At 50.5% G+C, this 21,697-nt stretch overlaps 1 long non-coding RNA gene across 1 annotated transcript in view; it reads left to right on the top strand.

Moving 5' to 3' along the window:
- The first annotated feature begins 1,827 nt into the window (after positions 1 to 1,827).
- The window catches only part of LOC309548432, a 161,010-nt gene continuing 141,140 nt past the window's right edge, over positions 1,828 to 21,697 (top strand). The window contains exon 1 of the long non-coding RNA XR_014224990.1: positions 1,828 to 1,992. This is a non-coding gene — a long non-coding RNA (uncharacterized lncRNA). The remainder of the gene's footprint in view (positions 1,993 to 21,697) is intronic.

Here is a 21,697-nt window from a genome sequence, read left to right on the forward strand (position 1 = left end):
CGTATTTTGGGGTGCAATTTTTGCTATGTACATGCTATGTGTTAGAAATATTGCATAAATGGACAGCTTTGTGTAAAAAAAAAAGTGTTTTCATTTTCTTTCCACATTTTCCAAAAACTTGTGGAAAAAAATGACATATTCAAAAGACTCATTATGCCTCAAAAATTATATGTTGGGCTGTTTGCTTTCCAAAATGGGGTCATTTTATGGGGGTTTCCATTGTCCTGGTGCTCCAGGGCCTTCAAAATACGATAGGTTGTCAGGAAATTATATGTGTAATTTGTGCTCCTAGAATGCCGGACGGTACTACTTGGATGTTAGGCCTCTGTATGTGGCCAGGCTGTGAAAAAGTCTCACACATGTGGTATCGCCATACTCAGGAGGAGTAGTAGAATGTGTTTTGGGGTGTAGTTGCAAGTATACATATGCTGTGTGAGAGAAATAACCTGTTAATACGTCAATTTGTAAAAAAAAATAAAAAAAATCTTAATTTTGCAAAGAGTTGTGGGAAAAAATGGCAACTTCAAAAAACTCACCATGCCCCTTATTAAATACCTTGGAATTTCTACTTTCCAAAAAGGGGTCATTTGGGGGGTATTTGTACTTTCCTGACTTTTTAGTGTCTCAAGAAATGAGATAGGCCTTCAGTACATCAGGTGTGGTCAAAGTGTGATCAATTTTCAATGATTAGCACCATAACTTGTGGACTCTATAACTTTCACAAAGACCAAATAATATATACTTATTTGGGTTATTTTTACCAAAGATAAGTAGCAGTATAAATTTTGGCCAAAATTTGTGAAGAAAAATTACTCATTTGCTAAATTTTATGACAGAAACAAAGAAAAATGTGTTTTTTCACAATATTTTCAGTCTTTTTTTATTTATAGCACAACAAATAAAAAACCCAGTAGTGATTAAATACCATCAAAAGAAAGCTCTATTTGTGTGAAAAAAAGGACGCAAATTTTTTATGGGTACAGTGTTGCATGACTGAGTAATTGTCATTCAAAGTGTGAGAGCGCTGAAAGCTGAAAATCAGTCTGGGCAGGAAGGGGGTGAAAGTGCACTGTAGGCAAGTGGTTAATCAGACAGCGATCTACATTGATTGTATTGTGTGGGGGTGCAGTAGAACGATCTTTATGCCCTGACCTGAGCCAAATGAGGAGGAGAAGGGAGAAACAAAAAAATGTTATCAGTCTGTTAGGCGTGTGGTGCTGCACATTTAATGCAACCTCAGTGCATATGTGTGTGCTTAATCTGCATTGAAAAAAGAAAAAAACATTTTTTCCTTCATATTTAACTTTAAAGACTGTATGTCAGACAGACATTGCTTTTCTAACCTCCTCTTCAAAAAGCACCAATGTGAGGGGAAAATAATTATTTTACAGTATTTAGGGTAAAAAAAAATATTTTTCAGTTTTTCATTCAAATGGGTTTTTTTTATTTTATTTATTCAATAGCGGAATAGAACAACAGTATTCAACCTGGCTGTTAGGCGTTAGGGATGATGGAACTTTTAAAAAGTTTGGTTCGACCAGAACACCACAATTTCCGGAAAGTTCGGTTCGGATTCCAGAACCCCATTGAAATCAATGCGACCCGAACTTCTGGAATCAAAAAACACCATTTTGAAGCCCTAAAACCCAATAAATGCCCCTAAAAGGTGCCTAAGGTTCTGGGTCATGCCCCAGTGACTATGAATCAGGCAAAAAAAACAAAAAAAAAAAGTTCTTAAAAATTGTCGTTTTTGATAGAGAGCCAATTATTGAAAAAAAAATGAGATTTCTTTGGATTTAGTGTCTGGGGGGTCTAGAAACAGTGTACCTGTGAAGTTTCAGCTCTGTAGCATGTCCAGAACCAGAATTATAGCATGCCAAACCTTCAAAAATGACTTTTTTGCTTAACCGCGCCTTTCTTTTGCTCCTAATCAACTGCACAGCCAATGTGTATGATGGGGACATAATGCAGTGCACTGGGAACAAGATTAGAGTTTTTTTTGGAAAAAGGTGCTGTCTCTTTAAATGTGGATACAGTGGAACCTTGGTTTACGAGCATAATTCGTTCCGGAAGCATGCTTGTAATCCAAAGCGCTCTTATATCAAAGCGGATTTTCCCATAGGAAATAATGGAAACTCAGATAATTCGTTCCACAAACATTTATTCATTATGGCAATACAAAATACAGTATAAAGTGTACTGTAGAAATGTAAAACAAACTAAGCTGAACTTCAAAATACAGTACTGTACTGTATACTGTACTGTACATGTACATTATTCTGTTCAGCCCTGTGCAGTGTATTTACTGTACAGTACTTTCACAATTTGACTTCTCTTTTAAATGTACAGTATGCAGGTGCAATTTGACTTCTCTTTTAAATGTACAGTATGCAGGTGCAATTTGACTTCTCTTTTAAATGTACAGTATGCAGGTGCAGGGGTTACTTTACTGTATTCCGGAGTACTGTACTGTATGTACATACTGTACTGTACTGTACATGTACAGTACAGTATTCTGTTCAGCCCTGTGCAGTGTATTACTGTACTGTACTTTGACTCGACTCACGTTTGCCTTCTCTTTACTGTACAGTACATGTATGGGTTCCACCACATCCGCCCATCCGCTCTGCTGTATTCCGGAGACACTCGGCTCGGCTTGGCTCGGCTGATGACGTCACTTCCGGGTGCGGGCGCCGCTCGTATATCAAAGCGGCGCTCGCAAACCAAAGCAAAAAAAATAAAAATGATTGCTCGTCTTTCAAGTTGCTCGTAAACCGCGGTACTCGTAAACCGAGGTTCCACTGTATAATTAACGGGTGTATTTTCACAATAGGGCTATTATTACCAAATGTTTTCAAGAAGTCAAAAGATGTATGTAGATGCACTTTATTTCATGTAAATGGTGTTTGGTGCACTTTAACTTGAATTCACACAAGAAACAGACATATATGCACGGATACATTGAGGGTTCGGGTTAGGGGTAGGGGCCACAATGTAGTGCACAGTGAACAAGATTAGAGATGTTTTGGATGAATACTGTTGTCTCTTGACTTTGAATAGAAGTAAAGGATGTTTAAAAACTGGGCCTTTGGTGGTGCCAACGATGACTTGACACCATAACCCTATGAAAGTGCTGGTCATGAAGGCAATAATTGCCTTTGTAAGGAAATAAATTGCAATGATATGCATCTGTGAAACCGGCGCGCAAAAATTGTTGTTTGGGTGTTGGCAGAGCCATACCACTGTAAGCCCAAAGAGCTGGTGTTGAAGAAGGCGTAAAAATTATGAAGGTGTGCACCTGTGGAACAGGTGCGCAAACATGGTATTTTTGGTGTTGGCGGAGCCTCCCCACCGTAAGCCCAAAGAGCTGGTGTTGAAGGAGGCCAAAAAATTATGAAGGCGTGCACCTGTGGAACACGTGCGCAAACATGGTATTTTTTGTTTGGCGGAGCCTCCCCACCATAAGCCCAAAGAGCTGGTGTTGCAGAAGGCCAAAAAATTATGAAGGTGTGCACCTGTGGAACAGGTGCGCAAACATGGTATTTTTTGTTTAGCGTAGCCTCCCCACCGTAAGCCCAAAGAGCTGGTGTTGCAGAAGGCCAAAAAATTATGAAGGTGTGCACCTGTGGAACAGGTGCGCAAACATGGTATTTTTGGTATAACTAAAATGAGGTTCTGTGAACCTAAACAGAATGAGAGGAGGGTTAGAGGGTGGCACCCTGGTCCAGGCTTAAACTGAGGCTCAGCAGCCACATCGCAACGATAGACTAGTCTACAAGGTCTGCATCAGGTGCATCAAAGCTTTATATCCACGACTGATTCATTTTAATGAATGTCAAACGGTCGACTGAGTCGGTGGAGAGTCATGTTCGATGGTCTGTGACGAATCCTTCTGCTGCGCTGAATGCCCGTTCCGATAGGACACTGGAAGCAGGGCAGGCCAAAAACTCCATGGCATACTGGGCCAGTTCTGGCCCGTGGTCTAATCTTAAGACCCAGTATGCCAGTGGATCGGATTCCTCACATGAAAAGCCCTCTGTGTCACTTTGTGCCCTGACGTAATCTTCCACCATGTGATGCAGACGCTGTCGATGCGATGTGGCAGCTGAGAGGCCTGGGCGGTGAGGACTAAAAAAAAGACCAAAAGGCATCCGTCAACCGCACGCCTTCTCCAACGCTCCTCTCGTGACCCGCAGTAGAGTCCATGGTAGGTTATCCCCACCCCTGCACCCTACAGGAGTCGGGGAACGTGTTCACCAGAATCCTATTGAGACTGTCATCAAGGGATTTGATCCTGTGGACTCTCTGGGTGGATGGGTGTGACAGTATTCACCGTCACTGGAATTTAAAGACAGATAAGTAATGGTTTGGATTGCTTCATATTTGCCAGCAATATCTCCATATAGAAATATTAAGATTTATTCCCATTTGCCATGAAATCTGTAATTCCTAAATGGCGTGTATATTACATATCTTTCAATGTCAGAAAGGTTTTCCTTTTGTTGTGTATTGGGAGGGAATGTGGATTGCCCTGTCTCATTGTAAGTGCTAATGACCTCCCATTGTTCTGTGTCTGGCTATTGTGTGCATCGATTGCCCCCTGGGGGCTTCTGTCTCATTGCACATGGCAGTCCTTCTGGTCAAGCTATCGGACCAATCCCTGCTGACTCATTTTCAAGTCCTCATTTGCATGGCTAAGGAGGACCTGGAGGAGGGCCACAGGTACTTTACAATTGACCAATAGGAAAGCGGTTGTTGGGGGCGGGATGTTCCAAATTCTGTATATAAGTCTTGTTCAATAAAGTTGTTCTAGAGTTCCTTCACCTCAATCTAGAGTTCTGTCTCTTATTGGGGGAATCTGCTGCAAGGGATTGCTATGTCCTCCATACTCCCTTGGATAATCACTGAGCTCTTGTAAGAGCTTGTGTAAGAGCTTGTTCTGCTGCACTCTCTGGGGAAAGAGAGGTTCACCTACAGGAACCTGGAGCCTTGTCGGAAGGTCCAGGGTGGGTAGGAGACTGCAAGACCCTAACCAAGCTGCGGCAGTTCGTAGGGTCTGAAGTGGTTACGGTGTCTGGTGGAGTGCTTGGAGCCCCTCGGGAAGCACTAGGAGCATCTGTCAACGGAGGTACTCGGTCAGGGGTGCCCTGTTCCGTTAAAATGGGAAAAGCTCAGAGACTTTTGACTTGTACCAGTGGTAAAGTAGGGTGGCCAACCAATAGTGGTCAGTCTTTTTAATGGCCTTGATTCTGGGGTCCTTTCGCAGGCTCTGAAGCATGATGTTTGCCATGCATCGCAAATTAGCAAAGGCCTCAGAAGCGGACTCCTCGGGGTCACTCAAAACGACATTATCTTGAACGGGCTCCTCCTCCTCCCAGCCACGTACTACTCCAAAGTGTCCCGAGGGAGTCAAACTAGGCCTTGCAGATTGCCGCATGTCTTCCTCCTCCTCCTCCTCAAAGCCTGCAAAAGTTCCTGAAGAATCGTCCTCCTCCTCTTCCACCCCGGGATCCTGCTCAGGCGTCTGGGAGTTAGGCATAATGGGGTCATAATTCTAAGGATAAAGGGGGCCTTGAGAGGCAAGGAAGTCATCCTCTTCCTCCTGCTGCTCTGCCTCCAGTGCCCTGTCCATAATGCCACGCAGAGTGTGCTCCAACAAAAACAGTACCGGTAGGGTGTCACTGATGCATGTGCTGTCCCGGCTGACCATCCTTGTGGCCTCCTCAAATGGCGAGAGGACAGCGCATGCATCCTTAATCAAAAGCCACTGCCGTGGCGAAAAGAAGCCCAGGCGCGCTGAGCCAGTGCTGGTGCCGTACTCGCAGAGATATTCATTGAGGGTCCTCTGCTGCGTGTACAGGCGCTGCAGCATAGCTAAGGTGGAGTTTCAGCGGGTGGGCATGTCACAGACGAGGCGGTGTACCGACAGGTGAAACTCGCGCTGCACTTCGGCCAAACGAGCAGTGGCACTGTACAACCGCCTGAAGTGACTGCACACCCTTCTTGCCATCCTTAGCACATCCTGCATTCCCGGGTACCAGTTCAAAAACCACTGTACCACGAGATTCAGGACATGCGCCAGGCATGGCCCATGGGTCAACTTTCGCTTCCCGAAGGGCAGCCAGGAGGTTTGACCCATTATCGGTAACCACCATTTCTGGCTGCAGCTGGCATGGTGTCAACCACCTCTGGGCCTGTGCCTGCAGAGCCCCAAGAATCTCAGGGGCAGTGTGCTGCCTGTCCCCTAGACACACAAGCTGCAGCACTGCGTGACACCTTTTGGCCTGAGAAATAGAATAGCCCTTTGAACGCTTACGTGGTACCTCATCATATTCAAAGGACCATGCTGCAGAGGAGGGCATGGAGGAGGATGAGGAGGAGGAGCAGGAGGGGGTAGAAGTGATCGATCTACCCGGATCAGCGACACCACCAGCTGTTTGCAGACGTGGGGGCAATACTGGCTGCAGCACCGAGCTCTGGCTACAATCCCTTCCGCTCACCCAATGAGCAGTGACAGAAATGTACTGTCCCTGCCCATGTTTGCTTGACCAATTGTCAGCTGTCAGGTGTATCTTACTGACTGACTTGGCCTGGGACGACACTACATTGCCTTCCACATGTCGGTATAGGGATGGCAGGGCCTTACGGGCAAAGTAATGCCGACTTGGCACCTGCCACTGTGGAACTGCACATTTTGCAAAGCCGCAGAAGGGAGCAGACTCTACCAGGTTAAATGGTAAGAGTTGCAGAGCCAGTAGTTTTGCCAAACTACTGTTTAGGCATGTGGGTGGCGGGGAGTATACTTTTCTCTGTCGCTCATTGACAGACGTAGTCCTCCTTGATTAATATCAACTTGGGTTATACTGCCCTCTACAGGAGTAGGACTAGACAGGAAAGAAAACGTTCTGGCCACACCCTAGGGGCAGTCCTAGAGGGTATATCCTCTCACTTCCTGCTACAGCAAATCTGTTTTTTTTCTGTCTAGTTAGGAGTAAGGACCTAGATTCCTTGCTAGGATCTTCGGTCCTGGCAGGATTTTTTTAGAAATACTTTTTTAGACAGCTTTTTTTCTCCAGTGTTCCTGTGAGATCTTCAAGCAAGCACGCTGAAACTGGGCGACGGGCTGGATGTTGAGATCCAGTGGTCACCCCAGTTCAGCCTACGAGCGCGTGCAGGCCATAGCTCCGCGCTGGGTCAGCCGCGACATAGTCCCACTGGACGGGGACTGACCCTGCGAGTTAAACGTCTCGCCTGGACGCCAATGACCAGCAGAGTCACGGCGTCCACATTGGTCGACAGCCCCCCCACTCCGGTGGAGAGGGGTTCTGTCAGGAGTTGGCGCCCGCCTGGTTCCGGTATGGTGAGTAGAATGTTCCCCCTCTCCCCCTGTCAGGTTTGTTGGTGGACGCGGGCCCCTCTCTGGGATGGTCGGACACTCAGTTTCTGGGTCTCCCCTCTATCCTATAACAGGTCACAGATCCCCCAATTTGAGTGTGATTTTGTGAATAGAAACCAGGAGGCTTGTTTTGGGAGCTGACTATCTAAAGTCACTATATGACTGTAAGGATGACTGAAGTCAGTGGCAGACTACTAAAAGGCATTACTATTGAGGTATAGAGGTATCCTACCTGTCATAGTGTGTACACAGGCCGATGCCTATGCCTGAGTTACTAGAGCCACAGATCGCCATCCCTCCAGAAAGCCGGTCACTTCCACAGGCCGCACAGCCTCCCGCAGGCCGAGGACACCTCCCGCAGGCCGAGGCACTCCCGCAGGGCGCAGAGGCCGAATGCACACCTCCCGCAGGCCGCTGCTAGCTTGCAAGCCGCCGCTATCCTACACAGGCCGCCGCCATTTTCCTGCAGCTCGCACGAGGCCGCCATATTGGCGAAGCCTCGTGTCTCCAGCATGGGGGCGGCCATGTTTGAGGTGACCAAACACCTCGTGGAGTAATTGGGAGGCGCCGGAAGGCATGTAAAGGGGCGGAGCCGCCTCCTTGGCCCAGGAAAGCAAGCCTAAGACTTCCTGTCTGTAACAGACAGTGCTGGAAGCAAGTTGAAAAGAAACTTCTGTGCATCAGGTGAGCCTTGGGGTCTCTCTCTCTCTCTTTCTGAGGGGTCCAAGCAGGTAGACTGAGGGGCGCTATTGCGTTGGGGGACTAAGTAGAAAAAAAAAAAAGGTTTTTTTCTTGCAATTAATTTTTTTGTGTTTCCTGGCAAGTGTCTTGATACATGAACCCTGCCACACATGTATCCCCACCTGATATTTATCACGGGGGTGGACAGGCAGATTATTTCAGCCATCAGATTCTGGATCAAGAGGAATAGTCTCTTCATCCAGAGGTATTTCACCAGCTGTCCCTTCATTGGGGCACCCCGGATATGGATCTGTTGGCAGCTTGGCTCAACAGGGCTCGCGCCCGCGATCCTCTAGCGGATGCAGCAGATGCGCTGAGCGCCCCGTAGGGGGAAGTATCAGCTACTGTATGTCTTCCCCCCTTTCAAGTTACTGCTGAGATTTCTCCGCAGGATAAGAGGTGGAGGGAACTCCAGTTATCCTGGTAATTCCAGGCTAGCCTCGTCAAGCCGGGTACGCCGACTTGGGCAAGACTAGTCGCGGACGCTCCTTGGAGACTTCTTCTCAGGGAGGATCTGCGGTCTCAAGGACCGATCTTCCATCGTGCTTTACAGTCGCTGGCTTTAACGGCCTGGCCATTGAGACCAAGGTACTGAAGGACAGAGGATTGTCAGCTTCAGTTATTCCTACTCTAATTAAAGCAAGGAAACCGACTTCCAGCAAAGTCTATTATCGCACATGGAAGGCTTATATTGCGTGGTGTGAATCGTAGGAATTTTCCCCACGTACCTATTCGGTGACCAGAATCTTGTTTTTTTCTGCAAAAGGGGGTTGAGCAGAAACTATCCTTGAGCACTATCAAGGGTCAGGTTTCAGCGTTAGCAATCTTCTTCCAGAAGCCTCTGGCTACTCATTCCTTGGTACGGAATTTCATCCAGGGGGTGCAGCACTTGGCTCCACCAGTGCGCGCGCCCTTACCATCCTGGGATCTTAATTTGGTGTCGTCGGTTCTTCAGAAACCTCCCTTTGAAAATATCAGGGAGTTTCCCTTGCTTACATTATCCCAGAAGGTGGCCTTCTTGGTGGCTATCACTTCTGCATGCAGGGTGTCAGAACTGGCTGCATTATTGTGTCCCCAGATCTGGGGATACATAGGGATAAGGTAGTTCTTCATCCGAAGCCATCTTTTCTTCCTAAGGTGGTTTCAGACTTTCATCTGAATGAAGATATTGTGCTACCTTCCTTGTGTCCTAAGCCCAGTCATCCTCGGGAATGTGCGTTGCATTCCTTGGATGTGGTGCGGGCAATCAGGGTATACCTGAAGACTACGGAATCGTTCCGTAAGACGGATTCACTTTTTGTGATCACGGATGGCCCCAGAAAGGGGTTGCCTGCATCTGCCGCGACTATCTCCAAATGGATTAGACAGACGGTGGTACAGGCTTATTCTATTAAGGGTCGGAATCCTCCGTTCCCTGTTAAGGCGCACTCCACTCGAGCGCTCAGTACTTCCTGGGCCTACCGCCATCAGGCGTCAGTGGTCCAGGTTTGCAAGGCGGCTACCTGCTCGTCGGTTCATACCTTTACAAAGTTTTATAAAGTTGATGTGATGGCATCGGCGGATGCCTCATTTGGCCTCAAGGTTTTGCAGGCCGCAATTTGAGGAGACCGGTGGTCTACCTTGAGGGGTTTTTTCCGTTGGAATTTCAGTTGAGTCTCATCTTTTGATTGATGAGCCTTTAAAACTTCTAGTGGGCACCGGTTGGGCCTTCTAGATTGGATTTTGATTTCCATTTTCCCACCCCTCATTTGTGGCACTGCTTTGGGACGTCCCGAGTTGATATTAATCAAGGAGGACTACGTCTGTCAATGAGCGACAGAGAAAAATTGATTTTTGTAAAATCTTACCGTAAAATCCTTTTCTCTTGAGCTCATTGACAGACGTAGTACCCGCCCCTCTGTTTTTGAGTTGGGTTGGGTTAAATTCTCTAAACACTGCTTTGTGACATAACTGATTTGCTGTAGCAGGAAGTGAGAGGATATACCCTCTGGGACTGCCCCTAGGGTGTGGCCAGAACGTTTTCTTTCCTGTCTAGTCCTACTCCTGTAGAGGGCAGTATAACCCGAGTTGATATTAATCAAGGAGGACTACGTCTGTCAATGAGCTCAAGAGAAAAGGATTTTATGGTAAGATTTTACAAAAATCCATTTTTTTTTCATTCCAGCATGTGTGGAATCGAAATTTGGCTGGTGGTGTGCTGGAGGTAGATGCGACACTGCCTGCTATATCATCATCCCTGTCAGTGGAGTCTGCCAACAGGTGACGAGTGACTATAACAGGGACAGACTGATGTGCAGGTGGAGCACGAGGAGGAACGCGAGGAGGACTAGGAGGCCGACTGACCGATCTTTGGCCCTTTTGTGGGTTCTTCAAATGCTCCTGCCAACGGGCCAAGTGGTGGGTTGTCAAATGCCTGTTTAGGCAGCTTGTACCCAGGTGGTTGACATTTTTGCCACGTTTAATTCCCTTATGACAAATCTTGCAGATCGCAGCTGTTTGATCTGCATGAGATGTCTCAAAAAAGGCCCAGCAAGAAGAGGTTTGCATAGTGGCCCGGGAGACAACAGGTGCGGCCTTAGATGGAGTGGGCTGTCTGCTCTCACCTCTTGCTTGCTCTGCCTCCTCCTCAACCTCAGACCCAACATCTGACTCCATAAAGGACTGAGTATCAGGCGTGGACCGGGAGACAACAGGTGCGGCCTTAGATGGGGTGGGCCGTCTGCTCTCCCCTCTTACTTGCTCTGCCTCCTCCTCAACCGTGCGGTGAAAAACGCACACTGCTATGCGACCCAGAGTTGTCGCTGAATACAGCACAGCAGATGTGTGTCACGCATAGTAGCAAAGCCTTTTGCACAGTGGACTGAACGCTTACAAGAACAGGCGTTATGTTAAGTTGTCACTGAGGCTTTGGCAACTCTGTGTGGTGAAAAACGCACACTGCTATGTGACCCAAAGTTGTCGCTGAATACAGCACAGCAGATGTGTGTCACGCACAGTAGCAAAGCCTTTTGCACAGTGGACTTAACGCTTACAAGAACAGGTGTTGAGTTAAGTTGTCACTGAGGCTTTGGCAACTCTGTGCGGTGAAAAACGCACACTGCTATGTGACCCAAAGTTGTCGCTGAATACAGCACAGCAGATGTGTGTCACGCACAATAGCAAAGCCTTTTGCACAGTGGACTTAACACTTACAAGAACAGTCGTTAAGTTGTCACTGAGGCAATGTATTTTGCTGACTAGCAAGCACGTATACTTGCTGTAGATATATCAGCAGTGCAACGTGCTCACTATACAGAACCCTGACACTTTTACTATCCCTACAGAAACTAGATTGTTGAATCTAACTATAGTGGTATATAGTACCCTAACTACACTGCATATCCCTTTCCTCACACTAAAAGAACAGCTCCATACAGCAGAAGACAATTTCTAACTGACACTGTCCCTTTAAATTTATTTATTTTTTCTAACTCAAACAAACAGCACAATCGCTGTATTTCTAACTACACTGACTGTCTGTAAGCTGAATGCTCTTCTGCTGATATGGAGCTTTAGAATCACTTGGCAATGCAGCAAACAGTATAACAAAGCAGGAGTAAGAGAAATGCTTCCACTCTCTTCAACAGACTCTGTATTACTGTGCTAGAGGTTAGGCGGGGCTATGTTATAAACTGTGGGGCGTATTCACTCCTGATTGGCCTCTGGTCCCCGTAGTCACTCCAATCACATTCCTAGCAGACTCCTGCCTCCTCATTGGCTTTTGCTGACGTTTCTGGGCCAATCAAGGGCTTTTAAAGCCCAGTTCCTGTCCCATTGCATTTTGGGCGGTTCTGGTGGCCGAATTCCAAACTTTTACCACAAAAAGTTCAGAATTCGGCCGAATTTCGAACACCCAATGTTCGGGTCGAACCGATGGTCGACCCGAACCGTTCGATCATCCCTATTAGGCGTGCACTGATGCACATGTCATGCAACCTCAGTGCATATGTGTGTGCTTAATCTGCATTTAAAAAAGAAAAAACATTTTTTTCCTTCATATTTAACTTTAAAGACTGTATGTCAGACAGACATTGCTTTTCTAACCTCCTCTTCAAAAACACCAATGTCAGGGGAAAATAATTATTTTACAGTATTTAGGGTAAAAAAATTATTTTTCAGTTTTTCATTCATACATTACAGTGAGAAACTCCCATTGCATACTGTTGTATTGCGCCGTACAATAAAAAAAAAATATTTAGGGGACAAAAGAGTTTATTGTTGCCCTGTCCGCATATGTTACAGTGACATACACCCATTGCATACTGTTCTATTGCGCCTTGCAATAAAAAAAACTATTTAGGGGACTAAAGAGTTTATTGCTGCCCTGTCTGCATATGTTACAGTGACATACACCCATTGCATACTGTTCTTTTGCGCTGTGTAATAAAAAAAACTATTCAGGGGACAAAAGAGTTTATTGCTGCCCTGTCCGTACATGTTACAGTGACATACACCCATTGCATACTGTTCTATTGCACCGTGCAATAAAAAAAACTATTTAGGGGGGGGGCGTGTCCTGAATATGGCGGCATGAAGACGCATCTTGTGAGAGCTCCGGACATCTCACCCTGTCCACTGCCACTACCTACCTCGGAATGAGCACCGGGCGTAGGAGAGGACCCAGGAAACCTCTCTGCGCTTCCCTGGGTGCTGAGCTGCACCGGTATTTCCCCGGGACCCGCTCCTCTTCAGCCCGTACCAACCGCTCACAGCCACGCGGGGCTCCCTCTACACCGATGGCTGCTGCAACGGCTCCGGTCTCCCCGACGGCCCCGATCTTCTTTGATGTGGGCTCACAGTCACCATCCTCGTCGATCTCCTCGGCTCCTGCTGCCTCCATAGCCGCTATGCCTGGGGATGCGGGGGAACTCCGAGCATTGATCCAGGCTCTCCCCCGAAGAAGGACTTTGAGGCCTTGGCCTTGCGCTTGGAGGAGGCCCACGCCAGGGACATCCAGGCAGTGCGCGCCGAAGTGTATGGACTACAGGACCGGGTGTCTGCGGGCGAGCAGTCGGCTATCTCGCTTGAGGCACGGGTCTCTCGCCTAGAGGCTGCCCACGCTGCACCATCGTCACATGTGGGGGAGATTCAACTTCGCCTGGAGGAGATGGAGGACCGCAGCCGCCGGAACAATTTGCAGCTGCGGGGATTGCCGGAGGCCACGGGACAGGAATCTCTTCCTCCTACTGTACAGGCCATCTGCCAGCAGCTGGCACAGAATGTCCCACCTGCATCGCTGGAGTTTGATCGGTACATAGGGCCTTGGGCCCCCGCTCTTCGGATGCTGCACGGCCGCGTGATGTAATTTGCCAGCTGCACCGCTACTCCCATAAAGAACTTATTCTACGACAAGCCTGGGAAGCCGGAGAGGTGGACTTCGACGGTGCGAGAGTGAAGATCCTCCCTGACTTATCAAGAGCTACACTCCAGAGGCGAGCCTTGATGTGACCCCTTCTGGAGCGTATCCGCCAACTGGGGTGCACGTACCGGTGGGGGTTCCCCATCTCCCTCACGGTTCGCAAGGGCCCCATCTCTTTCACGGTCCGCCACCCAGATGATCTGCCCAACCTCTTTGCCTTCCTGGAGATGGAGCCCATGGAGGTCCCTAATTGGTTGCAGCACCTACTTGCCCCGAGTCGTCGCTCGACATTCCGATCCGGTGATGGGGGGCCTTCCTCCCCGCCCGCCGAGACGAGGGCGGCGTACCCAACCCAACCTGCTCCAGCGCCAGTGGGACGTGAAGACTGAGGACCCCGTCCACCACCTCCTGCACCCGACCTCCGGATGAGTATGGTATTTTTCTCCCTTTCGGACTATTTGCTGTTCCCTTGCCCTTAGACAGTCCACAAGTGCCTTCGACCTGCCGTGATGCCCCCCCGTTTCCGTGGACTTCCCAGCTTGCTCACGTGGCGGACCGGCGGGAGCTGGATGGGGAATGGGGCCTCCATCAGATGATCTCCCCTGTTCCCTCTTGGTCAGAGACTGTGACTGCTGCTTTCCCCTGGCCCCCTGCACTGTCCTGCTAGACCGCGGATGGCCCCTCTCTCTGAGGTCCTGCCGGGTCCTACCCCCCAGCGGGCGTCAGGAGACCCCGCTTCTAGGCCTCGGGATGAGGCTATGGCCCGCTGCTCAGTGACTTTGCCACTTGCCCTCCCCCCACGGACTGGCCCCCTGATCTCATGGTCCCCTCTTCTTCTTTTGGACTATGTACTTTTAATTTTGCCTCCTTTTTTTTTGTCTGGGGCTTCCCGGTCTTCCGGGGTGCCTCAGACGCTACATATCCGGGTCCTCTATTACTCTCCATGCATTGTGTGACTGTAGGTATGCTTGATCTGGTGGGGGGAGGGGGGGGGTCTGTTGATACTTTACCTTCACTGGAGGGGCGGGTCTCCCCGGGGGTGGAACCGGTGTGGGTGGGGGGGGTTCATCCTGTTAGCTGCCCTTGAAGACTGGGTGCTCGGACCGGCGGTCGTGCCCCATGTGGAGCCTGGGGGGGATTACCCCCACTGTGGAGACCGTTGTGGGCATGATTTCTGCACATGAGATCTCATCTGGTGGGGTTCGGGGGGGGGGTGGGATTCTTGGGACTTGACCATCTGTAATATTGTGGACACCTCCCTTCGCTCATTTGCCCTCACATGTTGGGTGAACGGGGTGCCTGGGTTATGGGTGCTCATGATGTTTGCTATTGTTCATGTTAATATGCTATGTTTCTGGCAGTTTATGTTTTTTATTGTTTTTTACTGAGATGGACGGGGTGGGCTCTGTCTGTGGGGCTTTCGTATTTTGAGTCGAACTCCACCTTCAGACCCTTGTCCCCCTCTAGGCCATACCCCTTCTGTCGGTCCTCCCACCCTGGTGGTGGGACCCCGAGGTGTCTTTTCTCCTGCTATATTAGAGTTATCCCCCTTTCTATTCTCCCCCTTGCTATCTTTCTCTATTGTCCCCCGCCCCTCTGGGGTCTTCTCCAGCCTTTCCCCCCTACCTTCTTTCTTCCTCTCGCCTCCTGTTCCCTCCTTCTCCCTCCCCTTCTTTGTTATCCCTGCCCTGCCCCTCTGTCTTGACCCCCCTGCCCTGTGCCACTCCTCCCTCCCCTGCTGCTGATGGATCCCATTCGGGTGACCTCCCTAAATGCCAGAGGGCTTAATGTGCCCGAAAAGAGGCGTATGTTACTGGGTGAGCTGCGCCGCCTCCACTCTGACGTTGCCTTCATCCAGGAAACCCACTTTAGGGATGGCAGTTTGCCCTTGCTCCAGAATAGATTCTACCCGTGTGCGTACCATGCCGCCAATCCTGAGTCCAAATCTAAAGGGGTGTCTATTTTGATCTCGAGCCATCTCCCGTGGACCCTCCTGGACTGTAGAATAGATCCGGGGGGGCAGATTCCTGTTCCTGCTACTGTGTATGCCCCGAATGCAGGCCAAGAGACGTTCCTTCAGAAGTGTTTGACGGCTCTGTTGGACTTCTCGGAGGGGAAACTTCTCTTGGGCGGCAATTTTAATTTTCCGCTTAACCCCGAGCTGGATACCTCTACAGGTAACTGGTCGGTGTCCCGGGGTCGTCGCCGGCAGGTTCATTCCCTGCTCCATGATCTTCAGCTCATTGATGCGTGGCATCTCCTCCATTCAGGGGAACGCGATTATACATACTTTTTGGTCCCCCATCAGGCTTACTCTCGTATTGATCTATTCTTACTCCCTCACCGCCTTCTGCACAACGTTGTTGATGTGACGATAGGCACCATCACATGGTCGGACCATGCCCCCGTAACGCTGTCGGTCAACCTCAGCGGCACCCCTAGGGAGTCGGACTGGCACTGGCGACTGAACGAGGGTCTTTTACAAGACCCCGTGGTCCTGTAAAATCTCAATACCACACAGGATAGTGACCCGGCTGTGATCTGGGAGGCACACAAGGCGGTGGTCAGGGGGGTCTTCATGAAACATGGAGCGCGACTGAAGAAAGCTTGGGAGGCTCAGTTAGAGAGGCTTCTGGCCGAGGTGCATTCCCTTGAGAGCCGTTACAAGCGGGATCCTGGTCGGGGTGGGGGTCAGGAACTGGCCCGACTCTGGGAGCAGATTGCGGATCTGCTGAGTTACAGGGCCAAGGCGGCCCTGCAGAAGTGCAAGCGGTTCTCGTACGAGTCCGGGGACAAGTGTGGGAGAATGCTAGCGCGTTCTCTTCGGGACCAACAGACGGCATCCTATGTCCCCTGGTTACTGGATCAGAGCGGATCTAAGGTTCATCTACCAAAGGATATTTCTCGCAGCTTTGGTGAGTTCTACTCCCGCTCGTATGGCCTGCCCCAGCGGCACTCCTATCCGGCGGCGGTTTCATCCTACTTGGACTCGGTTGACTTGTCACGTGTTGCATCCCTGGACCGCGGGGAAATGGACTCCCCCTTTACCCTGGAGGAGTTATCTGTGGTCATCGCCTCTGCAAAGAGGGGGAAGGCCCCCGGCCCGGACGGTTTCATGGTGGCCTACTATCAACAGCTACACGAAATTCTGGCCCCCCCCTTTGCTGCAATTATTCAATTCGGTGGGTGACTCAGCCTTGTTCCGAGAGGAATCCTTGAGTGCACATATTTCTGTGATACCCAAGAAGGGGAAGGACCCTTCGGTCTGCGGGAGTTACAGGCCGATTTCGCTGCTTAATGCGGACCTTAAATTCTTTACTAAACTTTTGGCCCTTCACTTACAATCCCACCTGCCCGCCCTGGTTCACTTGGACCAGGTAGGGTTTGTCCCAACGCGCGAAGCTAGGGACAATACGATCAAGGTTGTCAATCTTGTCCATCAGGCCCGCCGCTCCCGTGTCCCCACGATACTTTTGAGTACAGACGCGGAAAAGGCATTCGACTGGGTCAACTGGTCGTATATGTTTGCAGCCCTCCGCCGCTTTGGCCTGGGCGATGCTGTCTTGGATCCAAGGGGTGTATACCAACCCTAGCGCTAAGGTGAAGGCGAATCGGGTCCTTTCGGAACCAATTTGCATCCATAACGGCACGCGTCTGGGATGCCCCCTGTCGCCGCTGCTGTTCGCACTCTCATTGGAACCGTTCCTGGCTAGGGTAGGGATTAAGGCGGACATTTCCGGTCTCACGGTGGGGACGGACGTGCAGAAGGTCTCAGCATATGCAGACGACCTCCTTTTCTCCCTGACCCAGCCCCTGATCTTGCTCTGGTGCCTCCTGAAGGCATTTGAGCTTTTTGGCTCTGTTTCCAACCTAAAAATTAATTTTTTAAAGTCCGAGGTCATTGGGATTGCGCTACCGCAATCGTTGCGGGACCTCTTGACCCATGACTTTCCCTTTCGGTGGGCAACGGGAGGACTCCGGTATTTGGGCACTTTGATCTCCCCTAACCCGGCGGATCTGTTCCGCCTAAACTTCCCCACACTCCTGGTGACTATTCGTGCACTCCTCGAGAAGTGGTCCACGGGGCTCCACTCCTGGTTCGGGAGGTGCAATATCCTCAAGATGTCGATACTCCCCAGATTGTTATACTTGATGCAGGCACTTCCGATCTCCATTCCAGCAGCCTTCTTTCAGAAGGTCAACTCCGTTTTTACAAACTTTGTGTGGGCTGGGCAGCGGCCGCGCATTGCCCGGCGTTTACTGGTACTGCCCAAGCGGCATGGTGGTATTGCCTTGCCCGACGTCAGACGCTACTACCAGGCGGTTATGCTGACGAGATGGATCGACTGGGCCCGTCACGCTGGTCTGAAGCAGTGGGTTTCTCTGGAGGCCTCATTGTTTCCAGTCTGTCTGTCTAGAGCACCTTTGCTGCCTCGAGACATGCCTGCGATGGTCCGGCAACACCCTACGATTGGACCAACGGTTAGGGTATGCTCCTCGATCACATCCGGGAGGGGGCTCACGGATGGTCGGGCCCTCTTTTCCAGATCTTTGGGAACCCTCACTTCCATCCGGGGTGCGGGAGGGACAGGTTTGCCGAGTTGGCCCAGGGGGGCACCTTTCAGGCCTCGCATTTTTTCCGGGGTAATCAATGGCCGTCGTTGCCCCAACTCACTTTGTCGGACGGTACATTTCGTCTGTCCAGGTGGCAGGCTTTGCAGTTCCTTCATTTCTTTCGAGAGTTGGGACAACCGTCACTCTTTACGAGAGACTTGCTGCCCTTTGAGCACCTCCTGATGTCACAGGGACACATGCCCCATGCCCTTTCTCAAGTGTATTCGCTTCTATCTCAACCTCCGGAGGATTTCGTCCTGCCGGGCATCCTTAAGTGGGAGGGGGAGCTCAATCGGATTTTCACTGATTCCCAAAGACGTAACATAGTCCGCTTTTCCCTGAAATCCTCCATTTGCATGCGCATCCAAGAGTCCAACTATAAAATTTGTGAAGAAGTTTCGGTGACAACTTGAGAGGAGGAAAGGCATACAGCAGCTGGTACTGCCCCCACAGAGTATTCAGTGCGTCTGCGGCGTCCGCCAGAGGATCACGGGCTACAACCCTCTGCACCTTTCTGTTGCGCCGAGATGCCAACAGATCCACGTCCGGGGTGCCCCAATGAAGGCACAACTGGTGAAACACCTCTGTCTGAAGAGGCCATTCCCCTTGATCCAGGGTCTGACGGCTGAGAAAGTCTGCCTGTCAATTTTCCACACCCAGAACGTAAACTGCAGAAAGAGCCGGAACAAACTGTTCCGCCCAAAACCTGCCGGCCACTTCCACGGCCGCCAGAACACTCTTGGTGTCCCCTTGATGATTGACATAGGCCACAGCTGTGGCATTGTCCGATTGAATCCGAACCGAGCAGCCCTGAAGATGCTCGGTCCGGTGAACCAGGCAGAACCTGATTGCTTTCAGTTCCAACACATTTATCGATAACCTGGATACTTTCAGAAAAAAAGGCTTCCCCTGACTGAGCATCGGAGACCGAGGCCCCCAAACCAGAAACTACCTGGTCCGCTCGCTCAGCCGGATCCGATTGTCCAGGGAATCGGAATTCCAGTTCCATTTGAGAAGAATCTCCTTTTGGAGAGTCTGCGTATGACACTGAGCCTGCGGAGACTCCTCACAGAAGAGGAGGTCGTCCAGGTAGCCCAGGACCGATATGCCCCGCTGCCGCAACAACGCCAGGACTGGGGCCCAAACTTTTGTGAAGACCCGGAAAGCAGCGGCGAGACCAAAGGATAACACCACAAACTGATAATGGTCCGCTCCCACCGCAAAGCGCAGATACCGCTGGTGTCCTGCGTAAATGGAAACGTCAAGATAGGCACCCTCTATGGGCGCCATTTGCATCCAGTGCTGCACTGCCCCCAACAGAGCCATTAGGCGATTCGGGGACAGTCGCGTACTGGAAGGGAAGAACAGCACCGGTAGAAACGATTGCAACTCGATCTTGTGTTCCGACCGTATGCCCTTGTGAACCCATTTGTCTTGAAAACTGCAACAGCACCGGTAGAAACGATTGCAACTCGATCTTGTGTTCCGACCGTATGACCTTGTGAACCCATTTGTCTTGAAAACTGTGGAGCCACGGGTCCGGGAACCGGCAAACACACCTTGATCTGGGTGGGGGCGCACCTTCAGGCTGAAGCGGTCTTATCCTCAGGTCTGGAAGGACCGGATTTTTGCTTACCAGACCAGGGTCTCTTAAAACCCCCCGGGGGGGCTTTGGAGGACTTTGCCTTATCGCCCGTCCCGGAGGAGCGAAAAAACTTCTTGTGAGCTGTAAAGGAAGTTCCCTGTCTGCGACGAGGTTCCTTACCCTTATTAGCCTGTGGTAGAAAGGTGCTCTTGCCCCCAGTAAGATCCTTAATAATCTCATCCAAGGTAGCACCAAACAGGCGATCCCCTGAAAAGGGAGATCAGTCAATGCTTTTTTGGAAGCCTGATCCTCCGACCAGCACTTTAACCATAGCATGCGCCGGAGGACCACCGCCGAGATCGACACATGCCCCAGCAATGGGGCAGCGTCTAGTGCGGCGTCACAAACAAACTGTAGCCCCTGCACTATTTGCTCCAGCAACTCCGGCACGGCAGGAGGGAGACTTCTCCCCTCCAGGTCATGGCGTAATAGCTTGGCCCATTCCGTCAATGTCTGTGAAACCAGAGCAATGGTAAACACTGGCCTTAAGGCCGACCCTGCCAGGGAGAATATGGAACGAGACACAGATTCCGCCCTACGGTAAACTGGATCCCGAAAGGACGGGGAATCCTCCACCGGGATAACTGTAGCCTTATTTAGTCTGGAAACCGGCAGATCCACCACAGGTGGCACCGTCCATTTTTTAAGGAGGGGCTCTTCAAACGGGTAGCGCCTAGCAATCCGTTTAGGCATCCCAGGGGGTCATTTTGGATGGGCCCGCTGATCTTTAATAATATCATCAAAGCATTTGGGAAAGGGAAACACCTTTTCCACCTTGGAGGGCTTGCGAGTGCCAAAGGCAACCTCCGTCTGAACTGCCTCCACTGGTGCAACCTCCAGTTTTAGGGTCTCCCGGACTGACATAATCAGTGCGTCCACCAGTGCCTTGTCCTGTGCTATGGCAGAGGCAGGAAGATCATCCTCACTGTCAGAGGAGCGCGGGACATCAACCCTAAAGGAGAAACCCGCAGCAGCAGCGACCGGCTCAGGATCAGAGTCTGAGGCATCAGAAAAGACAGGGGTAGGCGGGGGTCATTTTTTAGCCCCCCGTTCCTGACAGGCCACCTCCACCCGGGACACAAATGACTCCAGGACCGCCAAAAGCTTATCAATGGTGAGTGGGGAATCGGAGGGTCCTGCGGCCACCTCGAGGGGATCAGATGGGGACTCATGTGCAGCAGGGTCCATGGCAACGCCAGGGGAACCTGTCAGCCAAAAATGACAAAATTGCAAAAAAAGAAAAAAAACTTTTTTTTTTTTTTTTCAAAAAGAATCCCCCAGCGCTACAGCTCCCCTCAGTGGTCACGTGCTCGAGACCCCCGCAGAGAGAGAAGAGAGACCCCCAAAAGGCTCACCACCTGATGCACCAGAGTTCAAAACAGGACTGCTCTCAGCGCTGTCTATCTGACAGAAAGTCCTTAGGGAGTGATTTTCCCGGGTCTAGGGAGGGGCTCCGCCCCCTTACACGCCCTCAGTAACTCCTACAGTTGCTCAGCTCTCAAGCAAGACGAGCTGGGTGTACCAAAATGGCCGCCTCCTATGCAGAGGACATAAAGGCTACAACAAAATGGCGGCCCGCAGAAAAATGGCGGCCTCCTGCGGTCCGCAGTGCCAACAGAGGACCCCGTGTGCCTACCCTACGGATCGATCGGTAGATGGGCCTGAAAGCACAGGTATTAACCCCCCCCCCGCACGATCGTTTTTAGGGCAACACCGGCGGCACCCCCCATATGTGGCCTGTAATCCACTAGTGAGGGAGGCAGATAGGTGGGGGTGCGTAACAGGACAGAGGGGAACCCGGAATCATGAGGGTCCGACCATCCCGGGGAGGGGCCCGCGTCCACCCCAAAACCCATCAGGGGGAGAGGGGGAACATTCTACTCACCATACCGGAACAGGCGGG

The sequence above is a fragment of the Pelophylax lessonae genome (assembly GCF_965119305.1).
Source record: "Pelophylax lessonae genome assembly, chromosome: 1".
NCBI classification, from domain to species: Eukaryota; Metazoa; Chordata; class Amphibia; order Anura; family Ranidae; genus Pelophylax; species Pelophylax lessonae.